This window comes from Neoarius graeffei, chromosome 1 (genome assembly GCF_027579695.1).
Source record: "Neoarius graeffei isolate fNeoGra1 chromosome 1, fNeoGra1.pri, whole genome shotgun sequence".
Lineage (NCBI taxonomy): Eukaryota > Metazoa > Chordata > Actinopteri > Siluriformes > Ariidae > Neoarius > Neoarius graeffei.
In genome coordinates, this window is record NC_083569.1 from 30,669,490 (window position 1) to 30,686,854 (window position 17,365).

The following is a 17,365-nucleotide window of genomic DNA, read 5'->3' on the forward strand; positions in this document are numbered from 1 at the left end:
TGTCATATACTGTACATGCCAGCCCGGGAAGTAAGAAAGTAAGTAAAAAAGTAAGAGCATGTCTGATTACATCGATCCAACGGACCTTCAAGCTGCTCTGTGTTTTAATGCAGTAGATGTGTTTTCCTGCTCACCCGCCCAGCTGGAGCTCCTCAGTTTGGTGTCGCCAAGTTACACACACACGCACGCGCGCGCCGCCTATTCAAGCCGCTCGTGAAACCATAAACCCGAGAGTGAAAACAAAACTAGCAGCCGAACAGGTTTATTTTGCTGAGATGGACACTGCCTTTTCTCTTCTTCACCGAAACAAGAGTGAGTGTTACTTAATAAAGGCAGATTAAAAGAGTTTCGGTTTGCTCCTGCTCCTCCCTCGAGCACTACAGTACCTCAGCCGGACCGGTGTTCTGTAAAGTTATCCTAGCAAGTTCTCATACAGACCGTTTTATTATTCAAAACAAGTCATTACAAATTATTTGACTTGGCCAAAGACTCGACCAATACGCACAAAACATAAAAATCGGCAAATGCGTGAAATTCTCACTGATTTTCTATCAGCCCAGCTGATCGGTGGAACAAAACTACTGTTGAATTTTCCTACCCTCCTGGATTTTGCGCATGTGTAGTAGGCTTGGTAGGATAACTTGACAGAACAGCGGCGCAGATGTGCAGATCAGACAAGACGGAAGACGTTGCGCATGCGTGCAGAAATAGCGGAAACATTTATGCGTCACCGTATAGACACAGATTTCCTCCTTGAAAACGGTCGTGTAGACGCGGAAAAAAGTGAGAACGAAAACGGACTTTTGCGTTTTTGTTTTATACCGTCCCCGTGTAAAGTGGGCCTAAAACGCCTGGAAACGCCGGGAAACGGGAATCCGCCAGGGTCCACGTATTCAATCCAGATCGTGTCTGGTCCGGTGCTGTGTAAACATTGAGAATACGCGGATACACTGTGCTGAGCTCTAGCTGGCATCGTCATTGGACAACGTCACTGTGACATCCACCTTCCTGATTCGCTGGCGTTGGTCATGTGACGCGACTGCTGAAAAACGGCGTGGACTTCCGCCTTGTATCACCTTTCATTAAAGAGTATAAAAGTATGAAAATACTGCAAATACTGATGCAAATACTGCCCATTGTGTAGTTATGATTGTCTTTAGGCTTGCCATCCTTCCACTTGCAAGTAGTAAGTGACGCGCATGCCCGACATGCACTGAGATCACACACACAGCGGCTCAGTCCCAAATCACTGCTCGTGCGCTCCACTCGCGCGCTCTGTGAGCTGCGCAGGGCCGGAGTGCGCACCCTCCAGAGGGCACTCGCTGTTCAGGGCGGAGTGATTTGGAGCGCAGGATGCCTGCGGAGCCGAGCGTATCCGTGTATTGGCGTTGCTGTGTGCACGCGAATCGTGTATTGGCGTTGCTGTGTGCACACTAATCATTTTAAAAACATTAATCTGATGATCCGCTGATACGGTCTAATGTAAACCCCACCTAAATAATACTTAAATACCCTAGTGTGGTTCTCCAGCTCCACCTCAGAGGAGAGGAAAGATCTGCAGTGGATCATCAGGACTGCATCTAAAATCATTGGTACCCCTCTCCAATCCCTGGAACAGATCTACTCTGCCAGGCTGAGAAAAAGAGCCACAAAGATTAGGACTGACTGCACTCACCCCGGACAATGTCTTTTTGACACCCTTCCCTATGGAAGGCTTAGGGTCATAAAGTCACAAACAGCAAGACACCAAAATAGCTTCTTCCCCAGGGCTGTAAAAGCTCTGCTGGAGGCTTGATCTGGACTTGGACTCACACTCTGCACCTTACTGTGTTTGGCCACATTAAATAATTACATACTACAATTTATACGACTGCTTATATGCCATTATGCTGCTTTTAAGAGGTTTTTTTTTTTTTTGTGTGTGTGTGTGTGTGTGTGTGTGTGTGTGTGTGTGTGTGTGTGTGTACACATACATACATACATACATATATATATATATATATATATATATATATATATATATATATATATATATATATAATTTATTGATATGCTGCTGTGATCTGAGCCCTCAAACAGTGTTTTGTTGTATAGTAATGTGCAATGACAATAAAGAATCAAACAATGTTGTACCCCATTTGTTATAGAAATTGCATCTTACAAATTTACTCAAAAATAACGTCATATTTTAGAAAGAAACTACATACAATTCCTGATAAAGCCCAAAGCCACCCCTCCTAGAACTGCCACCTTATTGTGGTGGAGGGGTTTGTGTGCTTGAATGATCCTAGGAGCTATGTTGTCGGGGGCATTACGCCCCTGTTAGGGTCTCCCAAGGCAGACAGGTCCTAGGTGACAGGCCAGACCAAGAGCAGTTCACCAAAACCCTTATGGAGAATAATCAATCAAGGACCATGACATCATCCGGTATGGCGCAGCCGGGGCCCCACCCTGGAGTCAGGCCCGGGGTTGGGGCTCGTATGCGAGCGCTTGGTGGCCGGGCCTTTGCCCACGGGGCCCGGCCGGGCTCAGCCTGAAGCGGTGACATGGGCCCGACCTCCTGTGGGTGCACCACCCACAGAGGTAGCCGTAGGGGGCCGGTGCAGTGTGGATTGGGTGGCAGTTGAAGGCAGGGGCCTCAACGACCTGATCCCTGAACACAGCGTCTAGCTGTTGGGACATGGAATGTCACTTCGCTGGGGGGGAAAGAGCCTGAGCTTGTGCGGGAAATGTAGTTTCTTAAAGAGACGGGCTGTTGTAGTTCTTAGACGGACTGTGTACCTACAATCCCCCTTTTGGTCTCAGGGGTATGATGGAGTCGTAGTACTGAGAGCACAGTACCGTACAGTCCGCATGTCTGGTGATTTGCTTCCCTCTGTCCGACGCATCTGTCTGCAACATAAAGGGGAGAGAAAAGTCAGGGGAGTGTAAAAGTGGCCCCCCCCACACAGTGCAGCCTTTACCTTAGAAAAAGCCCTCTGGCATTGCTCCATCCACTGGACCGGATCTGGTGCCCCCTTTTTAGTCAGATCAGTCAGTGGGCTGGTGACGTCCGAATAATTAGGTATAAACCTATGATAATAGCCAGCCAGCCCCAGGAACTGTCTTACCCCCTTTTTGGTCTTGGGCCTTGGGCAGGCCGCAATTGCTGCCGTCTTGTTAATTTGGGGACGCACCTGCCCGTTGCCCAAGCGGAAGACCAGATACCGTACTTCCACCCGCCCAATCGCACACTTCTTTGGGTTGGCTGTGAGACCCGCTCACCTCAGCGACCTAAGGACGGCCCTCAGATGTTCGAGGTGCCTCGGCCAGTCATTACTATAGATAATAATGTCATCAAGGTAGGCGGCCGCATAGGTGGCGTGGGGGTGGAGGACCCTGTCCATCAGCCGCTGAAACGTAGCAGGCGCCCCAAACAGCCCAAAAGGAAGTGTGACGAATTGGTGTAAGCCAAACATTGTGGAAAAGGCCGTTTTTTCCCGGGATAATGGAGTCAAGGGGATCTGCCAATAACCCTTTGTTAAATCCAGTGTCGAGTAAAAACGAGCTGTGCCTAGCCGATCGAGCAACTCATCAATACGAGGCATTGGGTACGCATCAAATTTAGACACCGTGTTGACTTATCTATAGTCCACACAGAACCGGACCGACCCGTCGGCCTTGGGTACCAAGACCACCGGGCTGCTCCAGTCACTGTGGGACTCCTCGACAATGCCCATTTCGAGCATGGCCTCGAGTTCTTCCCGAACCACTTTTTTCTTGTGCTCGAGTAACCTGTAAGGGCGGCTGCACACTACCACCCCCGGGGGCGTCTCAATGTGGTGCTCTATGAGGTTGGTGCGGCCGGGCAGGGGCGAGAACACGTCCAAAAACTCGGTCTGCAACTGGGCAACCTCCGTGAGTTGGGTCGGGGAGAGGTGGTCTCCTATCCACCCCTATCCATTCGCCTCACCTCATAGTCAACGTCCCTGACTCGCCGTGTGACCTCAAAGGGTCCTTGACACTTTGTTTGATGTGTTGCCCACATCACAATTTGATGTGGGCAACAGTATGAGAACTTTATCTCCCGGTGTGAACTCCCTAAGGCGCGTACCCTTGTTGTACAGGCAAGTCTGTTGTTCTTGGGCCTGCCGCAAATTCTCCTGAGTTAGGTGCGTGAGTGTGTGGAGTTTTGCACGCAGGTCAATAACGTATTGGATTTTGTTTTTACTTGGTGAAGGTCCCTCCTCCCAATTTTTCCGCAGCACATCTAGAATGCCGCGCGGCTTACGCCCGTATAACAATTCAAATGGAGAGAACCCCGTGGAGGCTTGGGGGACCTCTCGCACTTCAAAGAGCAAGGGTTCGAGCCATTTATCCCAATTACGTGCGTCCTCACTTACGAATTTTTTAATTATGTTCTTGAGGGTGTGATTGAACCGTTCAACTAAACCGTCCGTTTGTGGGTGATACACGCTGGTGCGGATCGGCTTCATACCCAACAACCCATACAGTTCGTTCAGTGTACGTGACATAAACGAGGTGCCTTGGTCAGTCAGAATCTCTTTCGGGATTCCAACTCAGGAGATAACACAGAAGAGTGCCTCTGCAATACTGCGTGCTGAGATACTGCAAAGAGGCACTGCTTACGGGTATCGCGTTGCATAGTCCACCAGAACTTATATAAAGCGGTACCCTCGTGTTGACCGATCTAATGGCCCGATGAGATCCATCCCAATTCTTTCGAAGAGAGTCTCAATTAATGGTAGAGGTTGCAAAGGCGCTTTTGGAATGGCCGCTGGATTTACTAACTGGCATTCGCAGCACACCGCACACCACCTATGGACATCGCCGCGAATCCCCGGCCAATTGAATCGGGCCATTATTCGGGCTCGTGTTTTATCCTGCCCTAAGTGTCCAGCCATGGGATTAAAGTGAGCCGCCTGGAATACCAATTCCCAGCGGCTCTTTGGAATTAAAAGCTGCGTGACTCGCTCTTTAGTCTGAGTGTCCTGCATCACTCGGTATAATCTATCCTTCATAATCGCGAAGTAGGGGAAGGACGGGGTGGTGTTTGGCTGGAGCGTTTGACCATCGATTACTCTCACTTGGTCAAACGCATGCCGCAGAGTCTCGTCTCGCGACTGCTCTAATGGAAAATCCGCGAGGGATTCTCCAACAGAGAGAGGAGGAGCCGGCGGCTCCTCACTCTGACGCGGAGCTGACGTAGATGGCTCTGTGACAGCTGCTCCTGCCAACGCGACACCGGGACCTCCCCCTGTTAACTCATGGCAGGACCCACTCTTCATTAAATGTGTCATTAAATCCCGAAATCCCGGCCAATCAGTCCCCAAAATTATCGAGTGGGTGAGGTGAGGATTAACCGCCACCTTTACTCTAAATTTTTCCCCTCTGAAAAAAATGTGGACCGACACCAAAGGGTAGTTGTGAACATCCCCATGTACACACAACACCTTCACCCCCTGTGCACCCCCCAATGCCTCGTCTTGCACCAGGCTTTGGTGGATTGAGGTCTGATTACAGCCAGAATCCACCAACACCTGATATGTATCCCCTTGGATACTCACTGGTAGGCGATATGCTCTGGCCTGATCGAGGGTGGCTCCTGGTGCGTCGGGGATCCGAACCACCGCGCCCACCTCCATTACCGAGCACTGCTGTTGGAGGTGGCCCGGCTCCCCGCAGCGCCAGCAAACCAGCCCGGGCTTCCTCTCTGCACTAGTGCTCTGGGGCTCACTCACCTGAGGGGGGGGAGAGACAGACACAGAGGGGAGACACGGGAGGGCACCGCGGGTGCAGCAGGCTGGCTGAGGTGGCGCCGGCCCCCGCCTCCACGGTGGGGGAATGGGGCAAGGAGGAGACACAGGAGGAGGGGAGAGAGAGAGAGAGAGAGAGAGAAGAGAAGAGGTCGTCTGCTGTCCTGCCGACGGGACAGCCGTCAAATGGTCCTCCGCCAGCTCGATGGCCTGATCCAGCGATGCCGGGCGGTGGCACTGGACCCACTCTGCGGTTCCTGCTGGTAAGCGCGCAACGAACTGCTCCAGTACCACCTGGTCGATGAGTCCTTCGGCGTCGCGGTTGTCAGCCCTCAACCACTGCCAGCAGGCATCCCGGAGTTGCTGGCCAAACGCGAACGGCCGGCCGACTTCCTCCAAGCGTAAAGCGTGGAAGCGCTGACGTTGTTGCTCAGGGGTGCGTCTCACACGCTGGAGGACGGCCCGGCGAAGGTCCACGTAGGCCAGCCAGCGGTTGGCGGGGAGCTGTAGCATGGCCGGCTGCGCCTCTCCCATTAGCAGGGGGAGGAGGCGCGCTGCGCGCTGTTCCACCGGCCACCCCGAGGTCTCTGCTACCTGCTCAAAGAGCGTGAGGAATGCCTCGGGGTCGTCCTGTGGGCCCATCTTCGTGAGGGTGAGGGGGGAAGGGCCCGCGGCGGTGGAGATGGTGGACCCCGCTGACGCGAGGAGGTGCCTGAACGCCTGACGATCTTCCTGTTGTGCCAGCACCAGGGCCTCGAACCATTGTTCTTGCTCCTTTCGGAGGGCGAGCAGCGCCTGGTGCTGGCTCTGTTGGGCCATGGTGAGGGCATGGATCAGGTTGGCGAAGGTGGAGGACTCCATGGGGCTGTTCTCTTCTCTGTTCGGTCCTGGGTTTCAGCACCACTGTGACAGTTTGTGTAGGTGGGTGGAGCACAGAAGGATGGCAGGCAAGAACTGAGTTCACAAAACTGGCTTTTATTCAGCTTTTCAGCCTGTACGCACTCTCTCACACACACACCCAGACACACAATCACACATCAGTCATCTGGTTGGGGAGAGAGCTCCCTCTGCTCTCGCTCTCTCTCCTTAAATAGGGCGCTGTCACTGGGAAGACACACAAACACATTAATTAACGACAGGTGTAGTGATTCTGCCACTTACCTTCCCTGACTCCGCCCTCCTGTCACAGACCGATGCTTGACCACGCCCCCGCTGCCACAGTCCACTATAGACACATGCACACCTGCAGTATGTAATAGTAACGATTTCATGAATTTTTTTAATGACAAAATTGAGCATATCCGACAAAAAATTCAAACTACTAATTAAAGGTCAATGTAATTGACCTTGTAGTTAACCATATAACTGTATCAGATCATCAATTAGAATGTTTTACTTCCCTTAAAGAAAATGAATTACTTTCATTAATCTTGGCATCAAAAGCCTCAACTTGCATACTAGATCCCTTACCTACATGTCTATTCAAACAGATAATACCTGAAGTAATTGAACCGCTTCTAAAAATAATAAATTCTTCTCTCACGGTTAGATATGCAAACCCCTGATTAAAAAACCTGACCTTGGTCCCTGTCAGCTGTCCAATTATAGGCCAATATCAAACCTCCCCTTTATCTCCAAGATCCTTGAAAAAGCTGTGGCACAGCAGTTATGCTCATATTTACATAGGAATAACATCCATGAAATGTATCAGTCAGGATTTAGACCTAATCATAGCACAGAGACAGCTTTGGTTAAAGTAGTAAATGGCTGTAGAACTTTGAGCGGGTGGGTGGAGCACAGAAGTACGGCAGGCCAGAACTGAGTTTCCAAAAACTCTTTATTGTAACACTTTTCAGCGTTTTCACTCTCCCAGACACGTTTTCACTCTCCCCGACAAGATCCATCCCAATTCTTTCAAACGGGGTCTCGATTAATGGTAGAGGGCACAAAGGCGCTTTTGGAATGGCCGCTGGATTTACTAACTGGCATTCGCGGAATGCAGTACACCACCTATGGACATCACCGCGAATCCCTGGCCAATAGAACCGGGCCATTATTCGGGCTAGTGTCTTATCCTGCCCCAAGTGTCCAGCCATGGAATTAAAGTGAGCCGCCTGGAATACCAATTCCCGGTGGCTCTTTGGAATCAAAAGTTGTGAGACCGTCTCCTTAGTCTGAGTGTCCTGCGTCACTCAGTATAATTTATCTCTCAGAATGGAGAAATAGGGGAAGGAGGGGGTGGCATTTGGCTGGAGCATTTGGCCATCAATTACTCTCACTTGGTCAAACGCATGCCACAGGGTCTTGTCTAGCGACTGCTCTAATGGGAAATCCACAAGGGATTCCCTGAGAGAGGGAGGAGCAGCCTGCTGCTCCTCACTCTGATGCGGAGATGACGTAGACGGCTCTGAGACAGCTGCTCCTGCCAATGCCACTCCGGGACCTCCCCCTGCTGTACTATGGCAGGACCCACTCTTCACTAAATGAGTCATTAATTCCTGATATCCCGGCCAATCAGTCCCCAAAATTATCGAGTGGGTAAGGCGAGGTTTAACTGCTGCCTTTACACTAAATTTCTCCCCTCGAAATAGAATGTAGACAGACACTAAAGGTTAGTTGTGAACATCCCCGTGCACACACAACACCTTCACCAATTGTGCTCCCCCCAATGCCTCGTCTTGCACCAGGCTTTGGTAGCTTGAGGTCTGATTACAGCCAGAGTCCACCAAAGCCTGATACGTATCCCCTTGGACACTCACTGGTATGCAATACACTCCGGCCCGATCGAGGGCGGTTCCTGGTGTGTCAGGGATCTGGACCACTGCGCCCACCTCCATTACTGAGCACTGATGCTGGAGGTGCCCCGGCTCCCCACAGTGGCAGCAAACCGGCCCGGGCTTTCTCTCTGCACCTGCGCTCTGGGGTTCAGTCACCTGAGGGGGGAAAGAGACAGACACAGAAGCAGGAAATGGGAGGGCACCACGGGTGCAGCGGGCCGGCTGGGGTGGAGCCAGCCCCCACCTCTGGGGTGGAGGAATGGGGTGAGGATGAGACACAGAAGGGGAGAAAGAGAGAGAGAGAGAGAGAGAGGAGAGAGGAGAAGCAGAGATCTGCGATCCTGCCGTAGGACCTGCCGCCAAATGATCCTCTGCCAACTCAATGGCCTGATCCAGCGACGCCGGGTGATGGCACTGGACCCACTCCGTTGTTCCTTCAGGAAGCCGGACGATGAATTGCTCCAGTGCCACCAGATTGACGATTCCCTCGGCGTCGCGGTTGTCAGCCCTCAGCCGCTGCTGGCAGGTGTCCCGGAGTTGCTGGCCAAATGCGAATGGCCGGCCGACCTCCTCTAGGTGTAGAGCGTGGAAGCACTGGTGTTGTTGTTCGGGGGTGCACCCCACATGCTGGAGGACGGCCCAGCGCAGGTCTGCGTAGGCCAGCCGGCTGTCGGCGGGGACCTGTAGCACGGCCAGCTGCACCTCGCCCATTAGCAGGGGGAGGAGGCGTGCCACGCATTGTTCCACCGGCCAGCCCCAGGCCCCTGCTGCTTGTTTGAATAGCACAAGGAAGGCCTCGGGGTCATCATGTAGGCCCATCTTCGTTAGTGTGAGGTGGGGTGGGCCTGCAGGGGTGGAGGTGGTGGACCCCGCCAACGCGAGGAGGTGCTGGTACGCCTGACGATCTTCCTGTTGCGCCAGCACCGGGGCCTCGAATCATTGCTCTTGCTCCTTTCAGAGGGCGACCAGCGCCTGGTGCTGGCTCTGTTGGGCCATGGCCAGAGCGTGGATCAGGTCTGCGAAGGGGGAGAACTCCATGGGGCTGTTCTCCTCTGTGCTCCTCCCAGGTTTTGGCACCACTGTAGAACTTTGAGCGGGTGGGTGAAGCACAGAAATATGGCAGGTCAGAACTGAGTTTCCAAAAACTCTTTATTGTAACACTTTTCAGCATTTTCACTCTCCCAGACACATGCACACACACATCAGCCATCTGGTTGGGGAGAGAGCTCTCTTCCTCTGCTCACTCTCTCCTTATATAGGGCACTGTCACTGGGAAGACACACACAAACACAGGTTAATTGACATCAGGTGTAGTGATTCTGCCACTTACCTTCCCCTGACTCCACCCTCCGGCCACAGACCGATGCTTGACCATGCCCCCGCTGCCACAATGACCTACTGTTGGTGTCTGATCAGGGCTGTGTCTTGCTACTTGTGTTGCTTGACCTTAGTGCAGCATTTGATATCATTGATCATTCCATTCTTCTGGATAGACTAGAAAATGTTGTGGGAGTTAAGGGAATGGCCCTCTCCTGGCTCAGGTCTTATCTAACTGATCGTTATCAGTATGTTGATATAAATGGTGATATTTCTAGACATACTGAGGTAAAGTTCGGTGTTCCACAAGGTTCTGTCTTGGGTCCACTGCTTTTTTTCTTTATATATGTTACCTCTGGGTGATATTATTCGTAAACATTGTATTAGTTTCCACTGTTATGCTGATGACACACAGTTGTATATTTCTGCAAAACCTGATGAGAGACACCAGCTTAATAGAATTGAGGAATGTGTAAAGGACATTAGACACTGGATGCTTATTAATTTCCTTCTGCTTAACTCTGACAATACTGAAGTACATGTACTAGGACCACATGCAGCTAGAAGTAAGTTTTCTGATTCCACAGTAACTCTGAATGGCCTTTCTGTTTCTTCACGTTTCTTCACCAAGGACACACAGCCATCTCTGGGGCAGACTGCCAAGAACCATCTGGGGCAGACTGCCAAGAACCATCTGGGGCAGACTGCCAAGGACATCAACAATCACACGGAGAATGTGAGCATGCGATTTTATCATGTGATTCCATCCAGATTGAGGACCTGACTAAAGATAATCATGTCAAGGCTGCATCATCCACATCTCGACCCCATGCAAGTATCACAGAGACTATCAGGGAGACAGTCACCTCAGAGACAGTCATGGAGACACTTACAAAGACCTCACCAAAGTCTCGCTCTTCTGATTTTATTGTACCATCTCCGTCTCCCCCTTGCATGGATTTCCCTAATAGTATGCAGAGACTGCTGCCAATGGCTACACTCTCTTTTTCCAGCACAAATCTGTCGCGACAAGCAGTGTACCCAGTTCATCAAAAATTAACCAACAGACTGAACTGTGTTCGCCCAAGACTTTCAGCTGGCTACCAATCTTTTTCACCATCTAAAAAGATACATGACATCTCCAATTCTTCCACCGTCAAACCAAATGGAACATACAGAAAGTCTTGTATGATGTGCTGTGGGTCCCTGCATTGGGTGTAGTTTTGAAAACAAGCTGGGACCCAGTATGCCTATGTCATTCTCTATTCCTGTGTTGATAAGAAATTGAAAACATAGAGCATATTTAACCCAGGGAGTAAACCAGTCTAGTCTCCTTCCTGTTTCAAAACAATATCAGAATGCCCTAGTGGATATTACTTCTAGACTTTCTGTAAAGCTAGCTCTTCTGAACATTAGATCACTTTCAAACAAGTCATTTTTAATTAATGATCTTATCTGCAAACACAATCTTGATTTTTTGCTTCTAACTGAAACTTGGCTGGATCAAGCAAATAGTGCTACCACCCTTATTGAAGCAACTCCCCCAAATTTTAATTTTATGAATGTTACCCGACAGGGGAAAGGTGGAGGGATCGCAAATATATTCAAAGTCTCTTTTCGATGTAAACAATCCTCACTTGGTGATTTTACATCCTTTGAACACTTATGTGCACTTGTTACATGCTCTCCTAACATATTATTATTAACTATTTACAGGCCTCCAAGACATTCAGCCAAAGTTTTTCTGGAAGAGTTTGGTGAACTGTTGTCAGTCATTTGCTTAGAGTTTGACTGTCTTATTATATCTGGGGATTTTAACTTGCATGTAGATAATCCTGAAAACACTTATGCCAAAGAACTACTTGCACTTATTGACAACTTCAACCTAGTACAACATGTACGGGGCCAACCCACTCTTGTGGTCATACCCTTGACCTCATCATCACAAAGGGTCTTACTGTTTCTACTACTGTTGTTGACCTGGCCTTATCTGATCATTTTTGTGTTTTCTCTGATGTTTCTATGTCTCCTCACATTCAGAACAGCTCAATGACTATGGGTAGGAGAGTCATAAATGACAACACGTGTTCTTTTTGAGCAAGCTCTCTCTTGGATCTCAACCAAAATGTCAGACTCTGTAGATGATTTACTGGAAATTTTTAATTTAAATATGACCCAAATTATGGATGATATTGCTCCATTCAAAATTAAAAGAGTCAATGATAAGCAGAAAGCACCATGGAAGCAATACCCAGCTGTTAAACTGCTAAAGAGAGAATGTAGAAAGACTGAAAGAAAATGGCGCAAATCTAAACTTCACATCCATTATCAAATCCATAAAGAGATGCTTTGTAAATATAATTATGAAATTTGTAAAGCAAGACAGTCTTTCTTCTCCAACATCATCAACAGGAATATGAACAATGCCCGTGTGCTATTTTCAACAGAAGAGAAGTTAACTAATCCCCCACCACAATTAGCACCTGAACTTCTCTCAGTTAATAAATGCAATGAGTTTGCATCCTTCTTCAAAGGTAAAATTGATAAAATACGGCAGAATATTGCTCATAATATATCTCAGTTGCAAATAATTGAAAAACTGCAATCACCAGTGACACAGACAGATAACTTCAACACAATGTCAGAATTTTGTTTAATTGATTATGAGACTCTTGAAAAAAAAAACTGTACAAAATCTCAGTTCCTCAACATCTGAATGGGACATTCTGCCCACCAACTTTTTTAAGTCTGTTCTTCATCTTATAATTACAGATGTGCTTCAAATCATAAATACATCCCTAGAGACTGACATTGTTCCTGTGTCCCTGAAAAAAGCCGTTGTAAAGCCCCTACTTAAAAAGAATAATCTGGATGCTTCAGTATTAAATAACTACAGGCCAATATCAAATCTACCATTCATCGGGAAAATCCTTGAAAAAATTGTCTTCAATCAATTAACTACCTTCTTGATATCAAACAGCTGTTTTGATAACTTTCAGTCAGGATTTCGTGCCAATCATAGCACTGAAACAGCGCTGATTAAAGTTATAAATGACATACATCTTAATACTGATGCAGGCAAAACATCGGTCCTGGTATTACTGGACCTCAGTGCAGCTTTTGATACTGTTGATCACAACATACTGCTATATCGACTTGAACACTGGGTTGGGTTGACTGGTAAAGTTATCAATTGGTTATCATACTTAAAAGATAGAAGCTCCCACTTGGGCAAATTATCAAGAACAATTAAATTTTGTATCACTGCTATGCAGATGACACCCAAATTTATTTTGCTCTATCACCTAATGATTATGCCCCCCTTGAATGTCTCTACCAGTGTATCGACCAAATCAACAACTGGATGTCACAAAATTTTCTTCAGCTGAACACAAATAAAACAGAAGTAATTCTATTTGGAAAAAAAAGATGAAAGACTCAGGATTACCACTATTCTTGGCACAAAGGGGATTAAAACAAAATAAATGGTTAAAAATCTTGGTGTTTTCATTGACAACGAGCTAAACTTTGACAGTCACATGAAAGCAATCACTAAAACAGCATTTTATCACCTAAAAAACATTTCCAAACTAAGAGGACTTATGTCAAAAAATGATGTGGAAAAACTTACCGTAAAATACCAAATAATAGCCCGGGCGATTATTTGTCTCAATCACGTAAGAGACCCGGCGCGTATTAGAGACTAGGCGGCTATTTGGAACAGGCGATTAATTCCTTCTTCATAAACACCTTCCCCAAAATCTACCTCAAAACGGGGAAAAATCATTCTCAGATAGGCCTACTTTTAACCAGTATAACTTACAGTTTGTTTAGAGTTAGATTACAGATAGCACGGTGCCGACTTCGGGGAATTTTGAAGACGCAGAATGCATCTTCGCATGGCACAGTCGGGGTGGATAAAGGATAAATCACACACCTTTGCCTGTTAATGACTAGTTAAGCGCATGCTTTACAAAATAATCAAGAAACCACACCATTGTCTGTGCGCAGCACTGTGATTTAATTACTCTGCAAAGTTATGGTCACTTGCTATCACCCTCACCCATGCAGCCTCCCTCCACCCTTTGCGCTTCGCGATGTCTGTCAATCTGAAATTGCATGGAGGGCGCGACGTTGAAGCAACATAATTAGGGTGCGAAGTGTCAAACCAAAGGGTTTTTTCTTATGCTGAAAAATAAGTGACCTGCAGTGGCTACATACTGTCATCTTGCATCACGTTTCTCTCCAAGACGTCTCCCTATTTGGCCGATATGAGCCTATTCCCCGAGTGAGTTGGTACGGTGGCTCGACCCCGTAGAAAACTTAAAGTTCGGATGAAAGTTAGTTGAATAGGTTACTGACTTGTAGGCCTACATGTTGCCTGCCTGACGCGTGCTTCTGCCCAACTTGCACGACAGATTACTTGTTGAAAAGGCCCCTTGGATTAGATTGGCCGCGAGCAGACTGAAGTGCATGTTAGAACGCTCTCACCTTTTTTGTAAAGCGTCTTTCAGATCCGAATGGGTAAGGGCAAGTGAAATGGTATAAGGTCTTTAATAAAACTCAGTGTGTGCTTTGACGCATGCATTCGGCAATTTAGGTCGTTTAACAGAAGCAGCAGTCCAACCTTGGAAACCCGCAGTCCTCAATGTCACCACACACGCTGGCTTTCGTTGGGTGAATACCCCAAAGGGGTGGCTAAGACATCTGTCAAAAGTTACGGAGTTGCATTCCTCAAGAAATATTACGGTAGACCAAGATTATAACATTGAAATGGCATGTTTATTATCACGTAACAAAATGTTGTAAACAGTATTATAGAAATAATTTCATTCATTCATTCATTCATTCATTCATTCATTCATTCATATTGTTTCGGTAGAAAACTATGCAATGCAAAATCGTTTAAACACCAGAAAACCAGAAAAGTGCTGGGCCTCAAGATTCTAGATAGAACGTTCGGACGCTTTTTTTTTTTTAGACCCCGGCGAGTATTCGGAACCGGCCTTTATTTGTCACAACACACGCGTACACCCGGCCGTTAAAGGGAACTCGGCGGTTAATTGGAACTCGGCTATTATTTGGTATTTTACGGTATACATGCCTTCATCTCTAGTAGGGTTGATTACTGCAATGGCCTTTTCACAGGCCTGCCAAAAAAGACCATCAAACGACTTCAGCTGGTTCAAAATGCAGCAGCTAGGGTTCTCACATGAACAAAAAGAACAGAGCACATTACTCCAATTCTAAGGTCCCTTCACTGGCTTCCAGTAAGCTACAGAATTGACTTTAAACCATTGCTGCTGGTGTACTAAATGGTGTACTAAATGGTACAGGGCCGAATTACCTCTCTGATATGTTGCAGCGGCCTAACCCAATCAGATCTACCAGATCGCAGCAGAAAAATTTACTGTTAAAACCTGTTGTTAAAACAAAGTGTGGTGAAGCAGCTTTTAGCTACTATGCAGTACAGCTATGGAACCAACTGCCAGAGGACATCAAAAATGCTCCTGCTGTTGGCAGCTTCAAATCTAGGTTAAAGACCAAGCTGTTTTCAGATGCTTTCTGCTAAATTATTAATATTGTCATCTCTACATGTTTTAAACTCTTTACTTTTACAGTCTCTGCATGTTTTAAATTTTACTTAACTTTTATTCTATTTCATTCTGCTGTTTTTTTTTAATTGAACTTTATTTCATTTTATTATTTTATTTCTACTATTGTTTAATTCTTATTATTTTTCTTCCCCATTTATTTTATGTAATTTTATTTTCTGTTGCTTACTGTTTTGCTTTTACTTCTGTAAAGCACATTGAACTGCCACTGTGTATGAAATGTGCTATATAAATAAACTTGCCTTGCCTTGCCTTCACGTGCAGCAGTAAAAGATCTCGGGGTGATTATTGACCCCAGTCTTTCATTTGAAACTCATATTGATAACATTACCCGGATAGCTTTCTTTCATCTCAGAAATATTGCTAAGATAAGAAATTTAATGTCACTACATGATGCGGAAAAACTAGTTCATGCTTTTGTTACCTCCAGGTTGGATTATTGTAATGCCTTACTGTCTGGATGTCCCAATAAGTGCATAATCAAGCTCCAGTGAGTTCAAAATGCAGCTGCAAGAGTACTTACTAGAACTAGAAAATATGACCACATCACACCTGTCTAATCCACACTGCATTGGCTCCCAATCAAATTCCGTATTGATTATAAAATACTACTATTGACCTTTATAGCACTAAATGGTCTCGCACCACAGTACCTAAGTGAACTCCTGCTCCTTTATAACCTGCCACGCCTACTTAGATCAAAAGGTGCAGGCTATCTGCTGGTACCTCGTATAGTGACGGCTACATCAGGGGGCAGAGCCTTTTCTTACAAAGCCCCACAGTTATGGAACAGCCTTCCAAGTAATGTTCGGGAATCAGACACAGTCTCAGCGTTTAAGTCTCAGCTGAAAACATATCTGTTTAGTCAAGCCTTTTGTTAATGGTGTTTATGAGGTAAAGGTGTAGATCTGGAGGGTCCTCAGAAATTTTTTGGTGGAGAGGGTGGAGACCTCGACTGGCTCTCATAGCCTGCAGGGAATCGGCCATCAGACATTCTGTCGCATGTCCCAGACCCGATGAAATGTAACTGAATTGTCTTAGCCAGCCCTAAGGGCCCCCATCTGCATCTGCCTGCACTCACTCTGATCTATAATTCAAACTGTCTCATTGCTGAGGAGTGTGCTCCCATCACCCAATCAAGCATCCAGCCAGAGCAGGTCATGATATTTTTTAACCATATTAACATGCCATTGTTGTATTATGCCTGATGTCAGGACTCTCGTCTCTGCAAGCCTACCACACAGACTTAATTCTTGTGTTATTTTTAGACATAGACACCTGTTGCCTACACTTATTCAGGTGACATTGGGCATATCTAACAACCTGTGTTTTCTCTCCCTCTCTCTCCCCCCTCCCCCCAAATCTGTCCCTCTGTGTTACATATTGGTCCTGGGATCGAGATGCTGACCTCTTCTGCTCCTCTGACCTGCTTGATCCGTCCTGGTACCCTGTGTCTGGTTGGAGTCTCATCTCATCGCTCCTGTGGAGGACGGCCCCATGAGGACAGTTGAAAGTCACACTTGGAGGATGCTCTGGACTCTTACAGTAATGCTTTTATGGCTGAGGACTACAGTTGACTTGCTAACTTTAGTACTGCAGTTGTCATGAACAGTTTTGCACTCAAGTTTCCATCAATGAAGAGTTTATAACATCAACGAAACTGACATCATGTTAAAACTGTTAATATTATAGTTCTGCTGTCTGTTGTTGCCCAAATGAGGATAGGTTCCCTTTTGAATCTGGCTCCTCTCGAGGTTTCTTCCTCATGTCGTCTGAGGGAGTTTTTCCTTGCCACCATCGCCACAGGCTTGTTCATTGGGGATAGATTAGGGATAAAATTAGCTCACGTTTTAAGTCATTCAAATTCTGTAAAGCTGCTTTGCGACAATGCTTATTGTTA